Here is a 23,814-nt window from a genome sequence, read left to right as displayed (position 1 = left end):
CACCCCACCCAGCACTGGCCTTGCCCCAGGAGGCTGGCCCAGTGCCCCTCCTGACCTCGCCTGGTCGCCCCCCCCACCACCGCAATTAGCCATGTCACCCACTGTGTCACGACTCCATCCTACTCCTCCAGCAAGCATCCATGGTTGAACACCCACATGGCGCTTTATATATACAGGGCCATGTGTGCCAGCCTGGCTTCTGGAGGCAGGGTGTCTGGGTTCAGATCCCGGCTCTGTTGCTTTCTAGCTCTGAAATCTTGGGCAAGCTACTTAAATTCTGTGCCTCATATGAAGAGCAAAGGAATATCAGCACCTACCTCGAAGCCGTGTTGGGAGGATTAAATAAATAAAGAGCTTAGCCAAGCACCTGGCACATAGGAAGTGCTCCACAGGAATCAGCTCTGGTCATGTCCCGTGCCCCATCCCTGGGAGCTCATCTGCACCTAGGCTTCAGGGACAGTATCTCAGCAATCATTGGGCCAGTCGATGATAGCGTTGGGTCAGACGCTGGGGCAGTGGTGGGCAGACAAGCTCTTCCATGATGCCATGGGGCAGGGGTGCCTCGGTAAGTGGCCTTCTTCAACACAGATGCTGATATTCCATGTAGTTTCTTTGCTCGATTCCTCCTGTCATCTCATCTGACATTCTCATGGCTATCCAAGAAGCTCTTGCACACATGGTTCATCTGATCCTCCTTTTGTAACAGTACTACACCCATTCCTTTTTGTTTTTTAAAGATTTTATTTATTTATTTGACAAAGAGAGAGCACACAAGCAGGGGGAGCGGCAGACAGACAGGAGGGAGAAGCGGGCTCCCTGCGGAGCCCAATACGGGGCTCAACCCCAGGACCCTGGGATCATGACCCGAGCCAAAGGCAGACGCTTAATTGACTGAGCCACCCAGACACCCCAACCCCCATCCCTTTATAAGTGTGGGCCTCAGGCTCAGAGAGGTTAAGTGGCTTGGCAAGGGTCACACAGCACTCAATCTGTGAATTCAAAGCTAGGCTTTCGGCTTCCCAGGCCATTCGTGGCTCGCATGCCCCACTCCAGGGGACACCATTCACAAACCCCCCTAGAGTTGTGGAATGGATCCACCCTGTTCCTAGCAAGGCCCAAAGGCCTCAAGCCAGGGAGAGAAGAGAGACTACCATGAAAGAGCCTAAGGGAGTGGTTCTCAAGCCTGCTTGAGAATTAGAATCACCTGGGGAGAGGATGTGGCAAAATCGGAGCCCATGTGCACCATTGGTGGGATTGTAAATTAGTGCAACCATTATGAAGACCAGTATGGAGATTCCTCAAATTTTTAATTACAAAAAATTAAAAATAGAACTACCATATGATTCAGCAATTTCATTTCTATGTACCCAAAAGAATTGAAAGCAAGGTCTCAAAGAGATACTTGCACGCCCATGTTCATCGCAGTATTATTCACAATAGCCAAGAGATGGAAGCCACCCAAATGTCCATCAGCAGATGAATGGATAAGCAAAATGTGGTGCATACATAAAATGAAGTATTATTCAGCTTTAAGAAGGCAAGAAATCCTATCACATGCTACAACCTGGATGAGCCTTGAGGAGATTATGCTAAGTGAAATAAGCCAGTCATAAAAAAACAAACACCGCACAATTATACAGGAGGTATCTGAAGTAGTCAGATGCATAGAAACAGAAAGTAAAATGGTAGCTGCCAGGGGCTGAAGGGAAGAGAGAATGGGGAGTTGTTTCATGGGTATAGAGTTTCAGATCTGCAAGATAAAAAAGTTCTGGAGAGGTGTTTCATAATAATGGGAATACACTTAACACTATTAACTGTACACTTAGAAATGGTTAAGATGGTAAATTTGGTTATGTCTTTTTACCACAATAAAAAAAAATTTGTTTTTAATTACATGAAAGTCCCTTGTTTGGGCCCCACCCCAGACAAATTAACTCAGAATTGTGGAGTGAGCCTCAGGCAGCAAATGTTTTCAAACCTCCTCCCCCCACCCCCACTCTAGCCCACTTCCCAGGGAATGAGGTCAGCCTATAACCACAGCTCTATCTCCTTGCTACTCAAAATCTGGTCCTTGGACCAGCAGCACTGGCCTGGAACTGATTAGAAATGTCTCAGCCCCACCCCAGACCTACTGCACAATAACCTGCATCTCATTACGGTCTCCGGGGCATTGGTAAGTGGAACAGGTCCCACAGAGGACAGAAGTCACAGAAGACAGAAGGCATCCCTCTTGGGCCCAGTCCCATGTGGGGCCATCTCTCTGTGGGTGAAGTTGCCAGATTTGGCAAGCAAAAATACAAGATGCCCAGTTAGATTTGCATTTCAGATAAATGACAAATGATTTTTTAGTATAAGTATGTCCTATGCAATATTTGGGATATGTACACTAACCTTTTTGTCATTGCTTATCTGAAATTCCAATTTAACTGGGCATCCTCTGTTATGGCTGCCAACCCTACCTATAGAGCCCAGTGAAGGGGGAGAGAGGAGACAAGTGTGTGGGGTCCCTGCAAATAATGGCCAAGAGCTGCTGTAACTAGTTCAGGGGATGACGGGTAGCCCTGGGTCCCCATCAGGAGCAAGACCTAGCCCTTCCAGAAAGCCCCTTTAGGAAGGTGTCTCCAGCTGAGATTTCTTGGAGATCAGAGGAGGAGGAACCCACAGTTGTCCCCTCCCCATCAGGCCAGCCCACCCCTCCAGAGGTCGCTGCCAACAGGGAGAAGGGTTCAAAGCTGCAGGCCACCCCAAGTACTAGCCCTGACCCTGGCTTTCATGTTTAACATTCTCCTGGGACTTCACAAGCATGCAGGCAGGCATTTTTTGCAGCCAGCAGGAAAGTCCTGAGCAGGGCTGTTAATGGGTATGGCTTCCCTCCACTGCCCCTCCACATCTGCACAGCCACTTGGGATGAAAGGAGCCCTCTATGGAGGGCATAGTGACCGTGGGCCTGGCAGCCCTCTTTTCAGGCTGTCAGAGCCTACCGTGTCATCTGCCTGGGGAATGCCTTCCAGAGTGCCAATTAAAGTTGGGACAAATGTGTGTGATTGCAGAAGCCAGTTGAGTTGAGACACTGGGAACACAGCGACTTCTGCATAAAGCAGGTACCTGCAGAGCTGACCTTGAGAAAAGCACCAGCCACTTGTCAACAGTTGGAGATCTGCTGGGGGTAAATTGGCACACCAATACTGAATTAGGCTCACAGGACTCGGGGACTTTTGAAAATTCAAAACCCTAACTAACAGGACACAGGAAAATGACCGAAATTCTTCTGTAATCTGGTAGGGAAGGCAAACCTGGGATATCACATGCTTGGATTCACAATAATATGAAGGTAATCCCCACAAGGGCTCTTGATGTCCAAGGTCCTCCTCCCCATCGTCCCCACCTCCACCCTGAGTGCGAAGAGCAGTGGCCTGGTACTCAGGATCCCCCCACTTTGCCATTTACTAGCCTTATGACCCGTAAGAAGTCACCTGGGGCTTTGGGACTCAGTTTCCTCTTTTGGGGCAAAGTGGGAAGTAAGGAGGCAGACCAGAGCCTGTGTTCAGCCCTGCACTCTCAGTAGGAATGGCAGCTCCTAATGGGCATGGGTGAATCAGCCTCTCCAGGGGCGCTGCAGAGTTGGACCCCCGTCCAACCCCCACTCCATCCGACTGTCCTGACCTGCCCCTGCCTCTCCAGGCTGGGTGAACTCAAGGCCAGCTCTGACAGGGGGGCTCAGCTTCATGGCCCTCCCCTGCAACAGTGTAACACAAAATGGAAAGAGGTCTATAGACACCCCTTGGAGACAGGCCCTGTGGATCAGGATAGACTTGCATGACGACTTCAGCACCTGAAAGCCCCCAGCCCAGCCCTGCTCACAGAGGATCAGCAGCCCTCCTGCCCCCACCCCTCTCGCCCCTGGAGATTCACATCATCAACTGTCCAGCCCTAGAGACCTGGCAGCCAGGCCCCCCAGGCTTCCCACCCAGACCCTATCACTCGGAGGGCACCTGGAGCCTGCACTGGGCCTCAAAATTGAGAACCCTTACTCATTTTTTCCCCTTCCTTACAGATGTAGAAGAATTGGAATCATTAAAAGAATGTTCTAAAAATCATCATGGAAAATAAACAAAGGAAGTTTTTTAAAAAGATTGGGGTGGGGAAACTTTGAAAAGAATGGCCCATCCATGTCTGGGTTTAGGAAGAAGAGGCGACTGAATTCAGGACATGGGTTTCTGAGGAATATCTTCCCGGTGTCCATCCCTGCAACCCATCAGCCTGGGGAGAAAGCGATGGATTATAACTCCGGGGAGGTGGGTATGGTATGGTGAGAAGTCCACAGACCTGGTTCTCCTGTGTGACGTTGAGCAAGTTGCCGGGCCTCTCTGGGCCCATTTCTCCCTCTGTAAAAGGGGGTATGTGTATCCACCACACATGGTCGCTCTGAGAATTGTGTGAAATAATAAATGTGAACATGCCTAACACATAGGAGACACTCCACAAATGTTGTCCTTCCACTAGGTTTGGCTAAAACACTACCACAGCTAAACATCATGACCAAGGTTAAGGCCTTCAGGGAAGCAGCTGCCATCATCATCCTCTTTGACCGAGGCTCTGGCACAAGAAGGTGCCTACCAATCTGACCCAGGCCTCCAGGTCAGCTTCCCCCAGACCTCAGATTCCAGAAACAAAATGTCTCCCCAAATGTTGGGTGTCCCCTAGAACCCCGAACGAAGCCCCTGCTCCGAGGATGCCAGGTCCAGAGCCTGTTTGCCAGGGACAGGTGCCCTGACCTGACTGTGCAGATGCCTTGTAGGCGGCAGCCATGTGCAGGCTTTGCACACAACGTTCTCCATAATTCTCAAAGCAGCCCCCAATGTGAGCACCTGTCACCATCACTATCCTATAGAAGTCAGTACTCAGTCCTACAGCTTTGGGCAGGGTGGGGTGCAGTACTCAAACAGCAGAGTGTCTGACTCATTGGACCCCAGCCCTGGCTAAAGAGAAGAATCATCTGGGAGGCTTTAAAACAGACCTATCCCTGGGGCCCTTCCCCTGACCTTCTGATTCCTGGTCTGGGTGGGCCAGGGCGTCAGTATTTTAGAAGCTCCTGGGGCTATTCCAGGGTGCAGCCTGGGTGGAGAGTGTTCCCCCTGAGCTCAAGCAGTTCCTTCCCCCTTCTGGAGGATTCCCTGCCTCCCCACCCCACCCCATCTCACCTAAGTGCATACACCCTACCAATGGGCCCCCTGGCTTTCCACAGTGCCACACACCTGCACTCAGCTTGAAGGCTTCTAGGCCCACAGGTGCTCAGGGGAAACTGAGGCTGGGGTGAACTTATTAGCAGTGGAGGCCCCACTGTTTGTCTTTTGCTCTCTGCCGCCCCCTATTAATAGCAAAAAGCAGAACAGGGGGTAGCGTTCACCTAGCCTCCTTTCCTCCTCTCACCAGACAGATCTGAAACCTCCTGCTTCACACATCCACCTCTACTCCCATCCCCCTAGGTGAAGTTTCTGGGCTCCTCCATCCTGCTTGGTTATCAGATGTCTGGCTGCCTGGGAAGATCCCTCTGTCTTCCCTCCGTAGCTCAGTGAGTCAAGTCCCAAGGAGCCCTTGCAGACCAGCTCTACTCCAGGCATGGCAAATGCTGACATGGTAGCCAGGCCATTCGTCACACCAGAAGGGTAAAAATCCATGGCCCTGTCCTCCCTGTGGTCAAACCCAACTCACACAAGCCCAACACTGGGCTCAGGACTGAAGGCGCCACCATGTTCATTTATTTGCCTCACCTTGGCCCTGCCGGGTGTGACCCCGGGGCAGCGACAATTGTGCTTGGGGCAGCATCTACAGTGTGCTGGATCCTGTGCCCAGCCCTCCAGTTCTCCATCACTGCCTTTAGTTTCTAATGTAGAAAGAGTCTCACCCTTGAGAGGGTGCTCCTAATACCATGAGGGGGCAGCTGATGGCTAGGGGCTCCTGGAAGGGTCAGCTCTTGCCCACTCTGGTCACTGCATGCCCAGCTTTGCTGAGTGAGGCCCCTGCAGTCTCCCGGGGCTCTGGTGTGGAGGGAGACAAACTGCCCTGAACAGGTCTCTTCCTCTCCCAGGCCAAGGGCACCGTCTAGCCTGCTCCCCTCCCAGGATCCAAGCCCAAGGGCACAGCCTGTCGGTCTAGGTCCTGAGCCACCAGCCTCTGGAAGCACAAAGTCCAGAAGGCTTTTTCTTTTCATAGAGAAGAGACGGATAGAAATAGACAGGGACAGACAGACAGCTCTTGGCAAGCATCAGAAGCTAAGGTCTGTTTTTCCTAAAACAAATTTTCCATCAGTTAGCAAGTATTTGTGAGTGACTCCAGAACGCCAGTGTGTATATGTGTGTGTGTGTGTGTGTGCCTGTGTCGAACTTTGATCTGTAACTGAGAGGCATGCAGTGGGGTTCCTAAAGTGCTGGCTGTGGTGGTGAGTGTGTGTGCAAGCAAGCAAGCTCACCCATGTGTTCAGAGAGGGGGCATGGTGCAGGGACAGGAAAGGCCTCAGGAGCCACCCTACACGGGTTCAAATCCTGCCTCTGTCCCTGGAGCCATTCTGGTACGACCTTAGGCCAGTGCTTACCTCTTGGCTCAGTCTTGTTAAGTGGGGCTAATAAAACAACAGAGTGCCTTGCACAAAGGAAGTACTTAGTAAATGGTAGCTATTATTACGAACTTGGCTCTATGGGAGGACTGAAAGTTAAATATTCGTCCACCGATCTTTTTTGTCATCGAAAGGAATGGGCCACGGTGCATGCAACAATGTAGGTGGACCTTATATAATATTAAGTGCAAAGGACTTCAAAGATTATATACAGTATAACAGGCTTTGTATAAGGCTAAAAATAACTACAATAAGATATACTTTTTAGGAATACATATGGATGCTATGAAGCTGGATAAAAGGAAAAACAGGAGAATGATAAAGTTAAAATTAAGGAAGACGACTATCTCAGTGGGGAGACACGGGGGTGGTGTGAGGCAGGATCACATGCTTGGATGTAGGTTTTGGTAAATCTTTGCTTTGTTTTGGATGATGAGCTCTTGGGTACTTATTCCATTAATAAAAGTAACTAAATAACTACATAATTAAATAAAAGCAGAGCATGCATGGGCCAAGAGAGAGAGAACGTCATGAGACAGAGACTGTGATTAAGCCAATTGTAAGCATCAGTGCTACAAAAGGGGAGAAACAGGAACAAATATATTGAGTACCCATTGCAGGCTAAATATTGCCCCAGGCTCTGGGTTTATGCCCGTGAACGCAATAGAAAAACATCCCCACCTTCTTGGAGCTCACATTCAAGTGTAGGGAGATAGACAGTACACACAATACCCAGTGTCAGTCTATGAGTGGCATGGGCAGAGATGAAGATCCGGGAGACAGGAAGCAGGTGGTCTGGAAAGATGTGATGGAGAAAGTGACATTCAAGCCAAGTCCCAACGAAGAGGAAGGAAGAGGCTTGTCCATTTCTGAGCTTCTAGGGGACTGAGCTTCTAGGCAAAGGGAAGAATCTGGGCAAAGGCGCTGAGGCAAGAGGACCGGAGAACTGGCTAGCGAGGCCAGAGTGGAGTGACCCTCAGGAAGGAGGGCAGATGGGTCGGGAGGGAAAGTGGGGGCCTTACAGGCCACTCTGGGGCCTTTGGCTTTTGCTCTGAGCAACATGGAGAACTGTTTCTGAGCAAAAGAGGAAAACATGTGATATATTTTAAAGAATCTCTCTAGCTGTTGCCTTGAGGAGGGCCTATGGGGGGCGGGGGAGGCTGGGATGCTAATCAGGAAGCTATTGTAGAAACCCAGGTGGGAGATGAGGCTGCCAGAATCTGAGAGAACAGAAGGGGAGGCGAGAAGTGGTCAAATCCTGGACAGAGTTACGACCCGGCTATTGCTCTCCTCCGAGGCTCCCAGGCTGGCAGCAAAGACCAGATGCAGGTCCAAAGAACCTCAAAGCATCATCTACCATAAACTCTACAGCAGTTTACTCAGAGATGCAGCTTCTCCTGCTTCACCCGAAGAGCACCTTGTCAGGTGTAGGGAGTGTGCTGACTGCCTTGGCCACTGGCTCTGGGAAGGAGGTCCTCACGCTCTTTCCCAAGCCCTCTTGCAGCCAACCTGACCAGAAACCCTGGTCATCTGTGTGGCCACACAGGCGATGTGCCTTCCCCAGCTGGGGTCTGTCAGGTCCATGAGCCCCTGGGCTCTCCCCTGTACCCCAGCCAGGGTTCCCCCGGTGCCCTCAGTATAGCCTTCAAAGTGGCTACACTAACAGAGCCCAGGGAAACTTTAAATCAGTGGTTCTCTGCCTTGGCTGCCCACTGAAATCACCTAGAAAATTTGCTGGTGCCTGAGTCCCACCCTGAGACTGCTGTAATAGGTTGGGGGTACAACTTGGGCATTGGGCTTTTCTCAAAGTTTCTAGATGATGCTACTACTGTGCAGTCAGGGCTAAGAGCCATCGTTCCTTCCAGGGGCCTGGTCTAGCTTCCCTGCCCCCATTCCTTACAGGTGCTTCATGCCTGCCAACTTCCCTTCCACCCTGACTGGTACCTCATCCCCTGTGAGGCACCCTCCCCAGGCCTGATCAACCCTGACATGAGCTGGGAGCGCCCGTCTAACCCACACAGCAGGCTAGGACCCAGGGCTCCGCCACAGACCTGGAGAGCGAAGAGGACACTCAGGACCACCTGCTTCCAGGGGCCCCGGGGCTGCATCTAAGGCCAGAGAAGCCCTGCGGCTCAGATACACTTAATCAAGGCTGTGCTGGGCTGGCTCCCCTCCCTGGCTCCTCCCCATCCTTCCTCCTTTAGGACTAGAACTTGGAATGCATTTTTATTAGACTTTTCCTAGGTGAAAATGGTGCTGGCCTGGGGGTGGAGAAGCTGGATGGAGTGTGATTTACACTTTCCCTGAGTCCTCACACCTCCCAAGAGGAGCTGCTCACAGCCACGGGCAGATGGGTAGCATTGCATGGGCTGCTCCCTGATCCATCCTAGCCAGGAGCCACATCTCTGCAGAAGCACCCCAAAGTCTCAAATGAGCCAAAGGCCCTTTGGAAAAGGAACAGGGGAAGGTGGGTTCTGCGGTGCGTTAGGTTCTGGCAAAGATGCTACTCAGAAGAACTACTCACATTCCCCGAAGTCCACATACATCTGATGAGGCTGCCCCTGCTCCATTTTCTCTCGGCTACAAACAGCTGTTTGACTCTTGTCTGCTCTATGTTCTATCTCAGGCTTCGAGCCCTGCTCAGCCTCCAACACGAAAGGCCATTTTCCCCGGATACAGACTTAGGAGGCACCCCCTGGCCTTTTTAGAGAGGGTGCCCTTCGTCGGGTCAGTTTCTGATGGACTTAGTTTGCCCAGGACCCTCCTATAAATGCCATAGCAGGATTTCTCAACATTGGTGCTATTGACATCCTGGGCTTCTTTGGGAGGGTGGGGTTCCTGTTCATTGTAGGAGGTGAAGCAGCATCCCTGGCCTCTCCCCACTAAATGTCAGTAGCACCCCCGCCCCACATCTATGACAATTAAAAATGTCTACAGACATCACCAAATGACCTCTGGAGGGCGGGGGTTAGGGGGCGGGCAATAGGCAAAATCATCCCAGTTGAGAACCACTATGTTACAGCAGTAAGACCAGAACCTCTGGAGGGCAAAGACGGTGCTAGCGACTTCTGCTAGGCAGCTCAGTCCAGTGACCAGTATGGGAAACCAGGCTGTGCATTAGGAACTGTGTGATCTGGCTCAGGAAGCCTAACCTCTCTGGGCTTCAGTGTCATGTTCTGTAATATAAGAATGGCCAAAATGCACTCAGGGCTGGCCCTCTGCTGAGCGCCTCACATGGGTTTTCTCACTTAACACAACATTTTCCCCCATTTAATCCTCACGATGTTTTTCTGGAAACGCACTGTCCCTATCTTACAGATGAGGAAATTGAGACTCAGAGAGGTTAGGCAACTTGCTCAAGAACACACAGCAAGAAGGCAGGCAGTTTGACTCCAGAGGCTGCAGTCTTTGCCACAGTTCTGTTCTCCCTCCCTCCCAGAGGGGCTTGGGCCTGAGACGACCTCTGAAATCCTTTGTAGTTCCACAACTGTGTCATCCTTCTGATGCTGTTGCTGCAAAAGGCATGTTCGCTGGGTGTCCTGTATTCTTTATGTCCCCCTGCCCTGCTCTCCAGGACACAGCCTGCTCATGCTTCCCCCTATTTGCCCTGCTCCTACTATGCTCTGTGCGCTGTGCTAGCATCCAGCTGTCAACAGGATATGGAATTTACCCTCTGGTGAGGAGGCAGATATCAAATAGCACGTTAGACTTTTATCTACAGCTGTGATCAGGGCCAACAGGGGACCGGACCCAGCCCAGAAGGCCAGGGGAGGGACCACCTAGCTGCTCTCTGATGGGTGTGCAGGGGTTCAACCCATGAGGTTGAGGGAAGCCAGCTCCCGGAGAGAGCAGTGTGCATACTGCCCCAGGAGGAAAAGAACACAGCTTGTTCTAGAAACCAAAGGGAAGAAGGTACAAGAGGAGGCTGAGGAGGTGGGCAGGCCTTCTGGGTCCTGGCAAGAATTTCTACCTTTACTGTAGAAGCACCAAGAGGCCAGCAGAGGTGACTTTTTCAGATGAGCATATTTACCAGAGCAATTACTGTGTGCTCTAGAAAGATCAGGGTCAGGGAGGCCGTTTGGGCCACGGAGCTGGTGCCGGGGAGGCGCTCTGGGCTGCACGACAGGGGGAGCTGAGAGGAGGGCCAGACTCCAGGGACATTTAACACGCAGACCCTAGGGGAGCAGGTGGGGTGAAGCAGGAGGCCCGGTGGACGGAGCCAGCAGTGGTGCTGTTTACAGGACGAGGGCGCGCCGGGTGCGGACCCGCTGTTTCTGAGGGGTTCTGTGCACAACGACGTTGGTGAATGATGGATCCATCCACCAGCTGATTGACTGATATGTGTGCCCAGACCTCCTTCCTCGGGTGAGGTCCCCGCTGACTTCGGGCACACCGGGGACAGGAAGAGACGGACCACAAAGAAGGCACACAGGCCAGCAGCAAAGCCCTGGGGAGGGAGCCCACGTAACAAACATGTACGTGGTCAAAGGGGGGGGCCCGCTGCCGCCCGTAATACAATATAAATGGGCTCTCAGGTGGCAGTTGGCTGTAGCATTGATTCTTACTCGCTCAGAAGCTAAATCATAGTGCTTATGTGAAACATGTGTGAAATATCCCTTTTTCATGCACTAGCAATGAAAGGGCTCCACAAATCTGTAGCCAAATGAATGTACTTATGAGTAATGGGAATCTGCACATGGGCATTATTGTATTAGCACGTACAAACCAGCTTCATTGACACTTTTTTGATTTCAGGTTAAAGAAAGCATTCCGGCCACCCAGGGAGGTGAAGAAACACCAGCACATGGGCCCGCATTGAGAAAGTGACACTTCATTGCGAGTCAGGGCCTGAGGAGTTTAAAACTGCCCTTAACACCATTCGGTTGCTCCTACAACCACAGAAGGTCGGGATGGGAGAGGAGGTCAGGCCACTCCGCTCACCTGTGGGACAGCGGAGGGGCAACACTTCTGCAGCCTCGCTCGGCGGCAAATCTGGGACTGAACCCACGCCCTCCCAACCAGTCCCGGCCATGATGCTTCCACCACTGGGCTCAGGATTCCCGCTAACCATTCCAGAGATTTCAAATGTCTAGGGCCCAGGATTGAGTCTCTGCTGAAACCACCAGAGGAAATGAAAGTAGAGACCATTTCTAAAGTCCCAGGTTGGAAGGCAAAGGACACTGCATCTGGGCAGACATTTTGGTGACTATGGGACGCTAGGGAGCCGGGGGACGGAGTCACTTGGACAACAAGGCATGGGAATCGGGGAGCAAAGTCTTGTTCACTTATCTGCTCATAGATAATGCATAGTCTGCCTACTTCTAGAAAAAGATTTGGGGTGGTTCGTTATTTACAATATACACACACACACAACAAAATAGTTCAGCCTGACATCAGATTGCAGAACTGTTTTTAATAGCAAAAAACTGGAAGTGATCCTAGTGTCCCTCCATAGGGGGCTTGTTTAAAAAAATTCTATCCATGCATCCAGTAACTACTATACAGCTATTAAAAAATAAATAAGCAAATAAATAACTGAGGAAGTGCTCTGTGTACTGATATGGAGACATTTCAAGGACACATGTAAGGAAAGAAGAAAAGCAAGGTACAGAATATACTGTAGGGTATATTTTTTTATGGTAAGGTGGAAAACGAAAAATACATATTCCAGCTTCTCCATTTTAGCATAAAGTAACACTGGAAGTAGAAACCAGAAAGTTATGTAAACGGTTGCCTGCAGGGGGTAAAGGAGGTAGAGGGAGAACTCTGGATATATACCTTTGTATGTCGTTTTGACTTTTGAATCCTATAAATGCTTTACCGATTCAAAAATTCTAATTCAGTCAAACACAAGAGGAAAGAGGAAATGGGAAAAAATTCTAGGCACAAGAACCAACAACGTCTCCCTTCTGCCTTCTCCGAAAAATGGATCCTAATACTGCCTTGCCTGGGGTCCTACAGAAGTGACGGGTATGTCAACAGCCTCCAGCCTCGTGGAGGCTGGGAACAGAGGACAGACAGGCAGCCTGCTGGGGCTGGCCACAGTGGCCTGGCCTCCCTGTCTCAGCACTGGAGGGAGAGGGCGAAGGCGGGGGCCGGCACCAGGCCAGCACCGCTCAAGGCTGCCCACCTCTGGAGTGCTATGCCACATCCGCTCCCCGACTCAGCCCTGACTCACAGTTGTCCCAGCTGCTGACATTCCGTGGTCCCGGAGCAACCAAGCTGCACTAAGAACTATGTTTACACAATTAGGCTCCTGCCTGTCAGTAGCTCCAGCCCACCCCACCCCAGGCCCTCCTCACTGTGTTCCCAGCTTGACCCTCCCGCCCCCCAGTTCTGGGGAAGAGCGCCCTCACTCAGGATGGCGGCTTTGGCCCTGGAAACATGCTCTCCCCTCACAGGCTCCTCTCTGACCCGCTCCCAGAATAGGAGGGGCGGCCAACCATCCAATCAATTACAACTCACTGCCACCACCCAGATGTCCATTAGTGAAATTAATTCTAGTCTACTAATAGATGATATCCATACTATAGAAAACCATATTATAAAAAAAAAAGTGATGCGTTTGAGTAGTTTTCTTAAAGATATATTAAGTAAAAACACAAGCTGCAGAACATAATATATAGCTTGATCTCATGTTGGGGCCATCTGGATCTATTTTCCAGACCCACGGTGACAATACAGATATAGTGAGGCCGTGCTAGTCTCTGGGTGGGGAGGGAGTATTACAACCCCCTTTGCTTTCTCAGTGAAACACTTGTAATTTTTTTCTTATATGAAGCTGTTATTATTTTTGTAATCTGAACACAGATCTCTCTCATTCATTCATTATACACTTCATTGGGCTGGTTTGCTAAGCCAGAGGCTCAGCAAGAACTCCCCTCCCAGGGGGCACCTGGGTGGCTCAGTTGGTTAAGTGTCTGCCTTCGGCTCAGGTTGTGATCCCAGGGTCCTGGGATCGAGCCCCACATCGGGCTCTCTGCTTAGCAGAGAGCCTGCTTCTCCCTCTCCCTCTGCCTCTTCCCTCTGTTCGTGCTTTCTCTCTCTCAAATAAATAAATCTTAAAAAAAAAAAAAAAAAAAAGAACTCCCCTCCCAACCCTGCACTTCCTGGCAGATGAGAAACTGAGGCCCAGAGAGGTCAATATTTTCTCACTTAGCGTCAGTGAGTGAGTTAACAGCAAAGCGGCGCTCAGAGCTCCTATCTCCCGACTAATCCCTGTGCTCTTTCCACTACACGATGTGGCCTTAAAATAAAATAAGTGTATACTTGTAGAGGGTTCTTTATGTGGCTGATAGGGGAAAAACAGGGGAAATATTGCCCCCCCTCCCCCCCAAAAAAGACTTAGCACTCTAGGACTCATTACCTGGCTGCCAAGTCAATACCACCACCATTGAGTGATGGAAGATTCCAGACAAGTGTTCATTCAAAGATGAACCATTAACTGTAAATCAAAACCTAGAGTGAGTGCTAAGTTATAAAGCGAATTAGAATAAGTGGGTAAATGGATGGCTGACCTCGGCTCCAACAGCCAGGGCTGGGAGAAGGTACACCCTCTGACTCAGAAAGGCAACAGGGGATCAGGGTCAGGGAAGGCTTCTTTAAGGAGTGTGTCTCTAATAGAAAAATAGTCCCCTTGCCCTCCCAGAAGCAGGTGAAATAGCAGGAGGCACATTAATCAATTAACAAGTGCTATTAAATCTTTTGTTCCACTGGGCTCCGAAGTCCCGGCTGACCATCTAAGGATGGTGGCAGATTCCATTTGGCCGCCACTTTACAACTTAGGAAGGCTTTAACTCATCGGCCTGCGGGGTCCTCTTGATGTCCTATAGCCTACAGTTTTTCCACCTTCATTTTTGTGTCTGAGGAAGCAGTTATAGGACTAGCTCGGGGTCACACGGGGCAGTTTCAGCAGCCGAGCTGGACGCCACATCTGCTGGGCCTGGCCCCACGTGCTTCTCCCACACCCCACGAGCGCAGGGCGGCAGGCCAGAAAAGGGGACCAACGGCCTCTGGGAAAGTAAGGCAGCCAAAAAGCACAATACAAACCAGTGCAGAGGCTGGTGCTACCTCTCTCCCTCCCAGGCCACCCGCATCACGCTGTGGACACATTTTGCCCCTCGGGGAATTCTTCTGAGTATGGTCTGCATGTGCGCGTTCATACGTGTGAATACCTGACGTGAACAGACACACGTATATGTTTTTTTAAATGTTTGATGAACTCTTGCTACTCCTTCAAATGGTGTTACATTCACTGCCCGTTAAACTCATTCTTCACTGTTAAGTGATGTCAGTAGGGCAGGCAATCTCATTATTTCCATTTCGTAGATAAGGAAACTGAGGCTTGGGGTAGCTTTTTGGATGTCTTACTACTTCACAGTGGCAGAAGGGGTAGAGATAAAGACTGAAAGTTGGTGAGGGTCCACAGTGGCCAAGGGCTCTCTCTGGATCATTTCCTTTCCTCCCCACCCAACCATCCTGGAGGGAGGCGTGGTGACCCTATCCTATGCCGAAGGACACCGAGGCTCAGAAAGACCCAGTCACTGCCCAAGTGGTGGAGCCAGGACTCAACAGCAGGGCTCTCTGACCCCAAAGCTGAGGTGTGCAGTCAGTGTGAAGACCACAGTGGGGGGCAACGTCATGCCAGGCACTGTATAAGCCCCTCCCCCCAATAGCAGTACGAACAATAGCTTCCTGAGCCTTACAGCGTGCAAGGAGTGGGCTAAGCTCTGCCCACGCAGACTCTTGAGGACGAGGCACACGTCCACATTTCTGAATCCTGGCGTGGCACGGAGCTGGCCCCCTTGTTGACTCGAAGCGCCCACCCCAGCCCTGTTTTTCCCTGGGTCCTTTTCTTTCATCTCTGCTGTGCCGATTAAAGGACAGTGTGGGCTCTCTGTGAACAAGTGCTCTTGAATGCTATTCACATCCCCAAAGAACTGCATGCACACCCCGCGAGGGGCATCACAGCCCCCCGGCCAGCCCTCTGCACCCAAGAAACCAGGCCAGCTCCCAAGGGTGCCTCCAATCCTTCCACTTCTACTCACACCACTGCTTCCCACCTTTCCCACAATCCCCACTCAGATTGTCTTCTCTCACTGCCCGAAGGAATGATTTGACAGTGATAAACATTCCACATGAAGGCTTGGGTGTCTCTGAGTCATAATTTATTGCTTTGTTTCCGTGGTTTATACTTTTTTTTTGTTTTTTTAACTTAAAAGGGAGGGCAGGAGTGATGAGTGTGGACGGGATGAGTAATCCCAGCTCCTCTGGGCTCCGGTGGCAGACGGAAACTAGAGGTGGAGACAGAGCAGAGGAGAGGATGGGAGTGGCTGGGAGGGCCGAGCAGGGGGGGAGCACTGACCCCTGTTCCGGATGGGGAGGACTTGGGCCCCCGAGTCAGATAGTACTGTAATCCAAACAAGGTTTATGTGCTCAGCTGCAGAATGTGGGCGGGCAGAGGCAGGAGACAGAGAAGTATTCCAACTAAGTGATCCATAACCAACAAAGGGATGGCCTGAGCAAATCGCCCGCAGCTTCAAGGCCCAGGTCAAGTGCTACCTCCTCCAGGTGGCCTTCCGCAGACTACCCCAACCAAGAGCGTTCCCCTCTTCCTCTGAATTGGAGACTTCCATTTGTCCCGAGGGCTAGATGGCTTTGCTAGTCCCCATCACTATTTATTCTCACTGCCTCCCCAGGTCCATCGTGAGCTCCCAAAGGGCAGAGAGCTTGTTTTTACCACCTTTTATCTTTCGAGCATGTGACACCCCCCAATAGTCCATTCTTGAGGTGGTGTGTGCCTCACGCTGTATACAGAGCCATGAGCCTCCAAGCAAACACTCAGGGACCGAGTTTCAGAAAACGGCACCAATAAAAATCACACAATTTAACCTTTGGTCTTGGGCTCTATACTGTGAACAAAGCCCTTTCATAGTCTTGTAAAATATGCGGTAGGTGATACTAAGCTCCTTTTACAGATAGGAAAACTGGGGTGCAGACAGTGTGATGATTAATCAATGACTAGTTAGTGAATAGAAACAGCTCTGGAACCAGGGTTCTGACCTTAGTCTGATTTTCCCTGAAGGGGCTGGAGGTTTCTATCTCCTTTGAAGCACCTGACAAATAATTCTGGGGACCACTGCCCACCCTCACCCAAGATGCACAGCACGTATCAGCCAAACCAAGGCTCCAAAGAAATCTGTTTGCCTTAGTTCAATACAGCCTTTTCCAAACTTGACCTCACCTAGCACTCTTCTGCATGAGACACCTACAGTATCCTGCACTGGGGAAATTTTCTACTGACCCACTGTGACTTTCCTAAAGCGGAACTCACACTCCCAGGAGAAGCTGGGTATTATGGATGAAGGAAGGCTTAAGCTGGATGAATAAAGCTCTAATGGTTAATTTCAGGGCTCAGCCAGCTAGTAAGGACATTTCTTCTTCTTCCCCTTCCTCTCCCCCCCGCTCCTCCTTCTTTTCCTTTTCCTCCTCTTCCTTCTCCTTCTTCTTCTTCTTCTTCTACTTTTCATTGTTAAAATTCTCAAACATGCACAAATAGAAGAGCATAATAAATCCCAAGATGTCCATCACCAGCTTCAACAATATGCAACAATCTGCTATTTTTGCTTCATCTTTTTTATCTGGAATATCTTAGAGAAAATCCCAGATATCATGTCATCTGTAAATACTTCAGTATGTAACACTGCCACAGTATTACATGCCTTAAAAAATTCATAACAATTCCTGGATATCTAATGCCCATTGTGGACCTAATGTCCCTGATTCTCTCAGATTGGTCCGTCTACAGCAGGTAGGCCCGAAATCAGAACTCAAATCGGACCCACAGAGTGCATTTGCTTGGTGTGTCTCTTAAGACCCTACTAATTGGGGCACCTGGGTGGCTCAGTCAGTTGACCATCTGACTCTTGATTTTGGGTCAGGTCATGATCCCAGGTGTCATGGGATCAAGCCCCACGTTTGGCTCTGTGCTCAGCAGGGAGTCTGCTTTTCTCTCTCTCTCCCTCTCCTTCGGCCCTGCTTATGGGCTCTCTCTCTCTAAAATAAATCAATAAATCCTTAAAAAAAAGACTCTCCTAATCAGGAATAATTTCGCCTATACCTCCCCTTACCTCCACCTCGACATCCTATTAGCGAAATGAGGGCATTTGTCCTGAGGTTTTGGTGTGGCTTTGGCGATGGCCTCCCTGCAGTGGCGTTTTGCATATTCCTCTAGTTCTTGTATAAAATGGTAGTTAGATTTATAGGCTTGAGCAGATCTGGTTCAGCTTTACAGCAAGCAAATATCATGGGTGAGGCTGTGTCTTTCCTATTACATCTGGTTGTCCAACTTTTAGCAAAGCGAATATGGATCCATGGGTTTGGATACCTTTTTGAGCAACTAGATCTTCCCAGTGCCTCCAAAGTTATATATCACATCCTGAATTTTGCTTCTAGATGCATCTCTAACCCATTGGGACTTGCCCATTTTCTAAGGTTTCATGGGAGACTCTTTCTGACTATCAAGTTCCAAAATTCTATCAGCATATCCTTTCTTATGAGCCTGTCTCTGCATGACTTTTAACTTTCCTTTTTTTTTTTTAAGAAAAGATATTTTTAAATGACCAGCCAAGCTGGGGACCCCGTGCCCCCTTCAGGCCAGGCCCTACCAGCAACTCTGTGAGCTCAGCTGGAATCCCAGGATCTCAACAGCCTGTGGATTCCTCCACCCATCTCCTAGAAGATGAGTCAGAATCTCAAGGAGAACAAGAACACATAGTTGAATATGATAAATATGCATCCAAAATTTTTAAAAACCAAATTACACAAATCAAGCTTATTCTGAGAGGTTCATTTTGCCAGGGGTCTCTAGTGCTCCAATCAGCATAATTAAATACCAAGATCTCTCTAGAATTGATTGTGGTTTTCACATTTTTTATCATCCAAGGACCATTTTAGTGGGATGATTTTAAGCTAATAAGAACCCCCAAATTAGAAACTAATTAAGGAGATGGAAAATACAAATGTATTTGTTTTTAGTCAGGCACTATTTTTATCAGAGGAATCATGAAAAATTAAAATTGTTAAATACCCATACGAAGGTTGTCAGTCAAGGGCAATGTGGCCTTCTTCCTCTCCCTGCTGCAAAACTGTAAAGGGATCTATCAGAAACTACTCCCTGTGGGCCCCCAGGAAGCAACAGAGAGGCTAATTTTAAAGAACAGAATTACACGCTGTTCGAGGTGGGGAGGGCAAGGGTGCTGCCGTAAGACTCTCAAGTCTTTGGTGATTAAGCCTCATAGGACCTCTTCCTTTTGAAATGCATGTGCGCCTGGCATCACTGCAATTCACTTTCTCATGCCCATTGAATGGATGAGGACGTGAAGGCCCAGGGAAGTTGAGCAACCTGCACGGGGTCACACAGCCAACTTAGAAAGAGCCATGACTACATCTCTGTCTAAATGCGCTTGATTTCGTGAAACATCCTTCCCACTGTCCTCCAAATGTGCCATGGATTACCTCTTAAAATAGATGTTAAGTCACAATGACACCAGTTTGGAGGATCCTTCCTGATTCGTGACAGCTTTGAGAACTCAGTTCCCCGGAGAGGCAGCCGGAAGCAGGAACCAGCTCCTTCAGGGGACAGGACTTCTGTCCAGAGAGGCAGCGACACGGGGACCCACAGGCCACTGCAGTGAGCATGAGAGCACACTGACCCCACCACACACAACCAAGTGTTGACCCAAGCTTGAAAACCGCGCCTCGGTCCCCAGGCCTGGAGTCTCCATTCGTTCTGTAGACTTTGCATTGATTATCCAATGCAGTTGACACCCACTTACTCTTTGTGTCACTGACCTGCACCTCCTGCTCCTTCCACAGCAGGCCAGGAGGTGATGGGATCTGCCTGCAGACACTCTCTTAAAACCTCCATCCCTAGGGCAGAATTCTCACCAAACCTCAGTTCACTGCTGCTGTTGGAGGCCTGTGGCTGGAGCAGATGTCCTTCACGAAATAATAAAAACCGCACTCCCTATCCCCAGAAAGAGCATCCGCGCTCTGTGGCAATGGGTCCCCTTACCCTCAGAGGGAGTCACCCGTAAGTCTCTGGCTGGGGAGAGGTAGCGGGTAATAAGGTAGAGATAGATGGGTCTTCGTTTCTAAGGCTGCAGCTGGGAGAATGGAAACAGAAGGGTTGTAGGACATGCAGTTTTTGGAGCAGGATCCCTGGGGTGGGTCCCAAGACACTTGGGATGGCTTAGGTAAGGGGTCCTGGAATGACCGGCAACCCTCACTCCACTGGAACAGAGCACCTTGGCCGTGTCCAAACTCTAGAGATGAAGGCCTAAGGACCCCAAGATGCCCTATGGCAGAGCTGACTTGGGGCCACAAGCTACCTGCAGGGTCTGCCTCCTCCAGATGACCACATGGAGGTCAGACCCTGCTGCCGTGTGCTGAGGTCCAGGCCTCGCCTCCTTCCCCATTTTTCCTGACCTGCAAAGCCCCATCATTCCTATACAATGGACAGAACTACAGAAATGCCTGCTAGGAAACTTCCGCCAAACTTAGGGGAACTCAAATTGGTTTTCATTTGATTTAGGGAAATAACAAGGATTCCTTCTTGACAGCAAATGTCACAGAGTGATCACTCATTATTGTATGTAAGTCCTCATCGTTACCCAGCAAGATAGAGATGATCAGTGCCACTTCCCACAAAGCCTCTGAAGCTCAGAGGGCTTTCGGAACCGCCTGAGATCAGCTTCGAACCAACAGGTGCTGGAGTCCTAAGACCAGCGGGGACACCCACAGCCGGGGCTGTTTCCCGAAAACATAAATCACCATCTAGAACGAGTGATTCAAGACATCTCAGATCATGGAAGCCAATTTCCCCAGGGATGCATTACGGATGAGTCATAAGAAGGGGACATAATAGTAAGTCCTGTTGTTAAGCTCAGGATACCCCTGGCCTCTGGGTGCCCCTTGGCAAGATATTCTAGATTCTAGACCTGAGCTATGCAGTCGAGTAGCCACAAGCCACTTGAGATGAGCACTTGAAATGTGGCTAGTCCACACAGAGGGGTGCTGCCTCTGTCAAATACACTCTGGACTTGGAAGACCTTGCATGAAAGGAAGAATGTGAAATAGCTCATTAATAATTTGTATATTGATGATAGGTTGAAATACTTGGGCCTTTTGAGTTAAATGAAACACATTATTACAATTAATTTTACTTTCTTATGCTTATCTTTTTTTGTATGGCCAATAGAAAATTTAAAATCCCACGTGTGGCTTACATCTGTGGCTGGTGCTCAGACTCTCCCAGGCAGCCCTGTTGTAGGACCCAAGGCTTGCCTTGGTTTCTATACCCCGATCACCCTGCCCCGCTGCAAAGAACAGCGCTGGAAGCCGAGGAGGCAAGACTCTCCAAGCATTCCGAGAATGTCCTCTCTTCTCAACGCTTCTGGAAATTCCTGGACCCACCCCTCCCACCCTCTATTCTACTCGGTGCCCATAAAGAACCCCAGGCCCGGCAATTGCCAAAGCACTCGAACACTGTCACCATTTCTGAGTGTTTGGATCCACCTTGAACTACATCTTCCATGGCCAGACAAATTCTGATGACCAGGTTTTCAGAGTCCAGGCCTCAGACCCCGTTAGCAATAGCAAGCCCTGAGAATTAGGATGTGTTTCTCCCAGCCTCCTTCGCTCCCACCCCTGCCAGACTGTGAGCTCCTCCAAGGGTGGCAAAATGCAAATAAGTTCGATGTATTGATCACTTGGTATGGCGCCAGCCGCTGTGCTGTTTTTGCATGTTTTATTTTATTTAATTCTTCCAACCAGCCTGTGAGTGAGAAAGTATTGTCCCTGTCTTGAAGATAGGAGCCCGAGGCTCCCATCGTCCTGGCTCTGTCCTCACTGCCATGCTTCTTCCTGTGCCCCATCCCCCCTCCCTTGGCAATGAAGATGCCTCATACATCTTTGCATTTCTGGCACCTAGCACAGGGCCCAGCACACAACAGGTACTCAGTAATATTGGTAAAATAGGTTAAGAACCTTTTCAGAGACCTGATCCTCTTTCTTGCCTTGATCAGGAAGCATATTGCCCCTACCTTCCTGAAACCACACACATGATGAAAGTCCTCACACACCACCCTGCAGAGCTGGACCTTTTCCGCCCCTATCACCTGCCACCATGGGGTCAGCCTCCAGGGTCAGCCCTGCCTAGGTCCCCAGTCTAGTCTGAGACATACAGACCACCTTCCTCACTGAGAGGTGGGATATGTGAATAGTCCAGGGCCAGTATGCTGGCATCTGGGGTACCCAGAGACACAGCCCCAGGTACCCATGGAACTGGCTGCCTCCCTAGCTAAGCCCCTCCAAGCACAGCCAGTCCCCTGACTATCCTTGCTGGGCTCCCCAGAGCCCAACCCTCCTTCTATTTCCTCATATACACAGGCGCTAAGTCCTAGGCCTGCCTGGTGCTTATGGCTGACCCATTTCCTAGAGCCAGGCTCAGCTTTCTAAATTCCTTCTTCATCTTATTCTTTCTGCCTGATTTAGAACAAGGCCACCCAGAAGTCCTAATACTCTGCCCCTCCCCACCCCTTGGCTTGACCCTATGGATCCTGACACTGGCCTGCACTGGAATGGAATTTGCCACACCCCCTTGGGCCTCCTGCCCCAGGCCATTGGTCCTTCTCCCCCTGCCCTGGTCAGTTTCCCAAGGCCCTAAGCTATTTTTGCCTCTGGCCTAGCCTGCGGTTTTCCCCAAAGTGGAAGTTGCCAGAGTGGTACCCTCTGTGACGCACAGAGCAAAGACCACATGACCATTGGGAACAGGCCCTCCATCGGATCGGAGCTCACCTTCGGGGTCTCCATTCCCACTGGCTCCCTTCTTTTTCTAGCCTCAACCCTCCACCTTCTAGGCCTGGGGACCTGCTTGATGCTTCCTGCTTGGCTGACTTCCCAGGGTCAACTTCTACATCCAGGGTATCTGCCAGCCCCTTCCGGTGCTCCCCAAATCCCTACTCATGATATTCCCCAGCCACCCTTGATCATCTCCTACTTGACCTAGCGCCCTTGGAGGGATGGAGGGAGCCATAAAGTCCCTTTTTCTTTATTCTACAAGAAATACCAATCCATCGCCTGACCCTGTCATTGGAGAAAGCTCAGTCAATCAAGAAGGCTTCCCAACCAGTGAGGTCTCCAGACCTATCCCCCATGTATCCCCACTTCATGGATATATGAAAGCACCCCTGTACCCCTCGCTGCCTCTGTTTCCCCACTGGCATCAACTCCCTGCTTCCCAAGGGAGCCAGTGGGGAATAATGACTTCCTGATATGTTACTTTGAGTTCTTCAAACAAGAGGTGCTACATCAATAAAGGCATCACACCTTCCCGTAAGGCATAGGAAGTGAACCCACCCGATGCTAAATCTTCCGGTGCCTGGCTCCAGCAAGTGCATGGGGCAGAAAATAATAACTATAAAGTATCCACCTATCATCTTATCGGGCCTTACGGCACTTTGTTTGCATAGTTATCTTTCCAAGGGTTGACATTTTATGTCTACTGCAGGCTGATGTATTCTCCTACCTGCCATATCATTCAGAAAGGATAGATGAGCCTCAGGTTCATTACCTGTCATTACACCGTGTACATGTCGCTGGGGGCCAAAGCATCGATTCTTCTTGAGTCTCCCTGGTGGCGTAGCCCTCCTGACTCGGTGGCTCCAGGTCCAGCGGTCTGCGGCTGATGTTCACTCCTCAGGCCCTGGCTGGGCTCCACACCATCCCTTCTTGCTTTCCTGGCTGGCCCACTCCTCTGAGCTCCCAGCTGCTTCAGAAGGGACCTGCAATAAGAACAGAGGCCTCTGTCACCTACCACGAGCAGAAACACATGTCCAAGTTTTAACTGTTCTAGAATTTTCCAGCCATCCTCTTATTGCTCTTTATGATTAGGTCCTGCAATTGCTGGTGACCATACAGATTTTTCTCAGCCAGGGTCTTCACTGCCAATGTCCCACCCACCAGCTCTGCCCCAGGCCTCAGTGTGCACACACACACACACACACACACACACACACACACCCTTCATTCCTGTTTTCTTACCTCTGTATATTTTGTTTTATCTGCCTGAAAGACCTACCCTTCATCCTACCCACTATTCAGAGTTCAGCACATAACATCAACAGAACCTTATTATCCCA

General features: G+C 50.2%; 1 protein-coding gene across 4 annotated transcripts in view; it reads right to left on the bottom strand.

The window, feature by feature from the left end:
• ZBTB7C (zinc finger and BTB domain containing 7C) overlaps nucleotides 1–23,814 on the bottom strand; it is a 345,852-nt gene that overhangs the window by 255,162 nt on the left and 66,876 nt on the right. For all 4 annotated transcript variants that reach the window (XM_034996006.1, XM_034996007.1, XM_034996008.1 and 1 more), the window contains exon 2: nucleotides 23,247–23,457. The gene's annotated coding sequence lies outside the window, so the exon portion shown is untranslated. The remainder of the gene's footprint in view (nucleotides 1–23,246; nucleotides 23,458–23,814) is intronic.

Source organism: Mirounga leonina, unplaced genomic scaffold (assembly GCF_011800145.1).
Source record: "Mirounga leonina isolate KUSES-001 unplaced genomic scaffold, KU_Mleo_1.0 Mir_93, whole genome shotgun sequence".
In the NCBI taxonomy this organism is placed as follows: domain Eukaryota; kingdom Metazoa; phylum Chordata; class Mammalia; order Carnivora; family Phocidae; genus Mirounga; species Mirounga leonina.
This window is presented reverse-complemented; position numbering and strand designations above follow the sequence as displayed.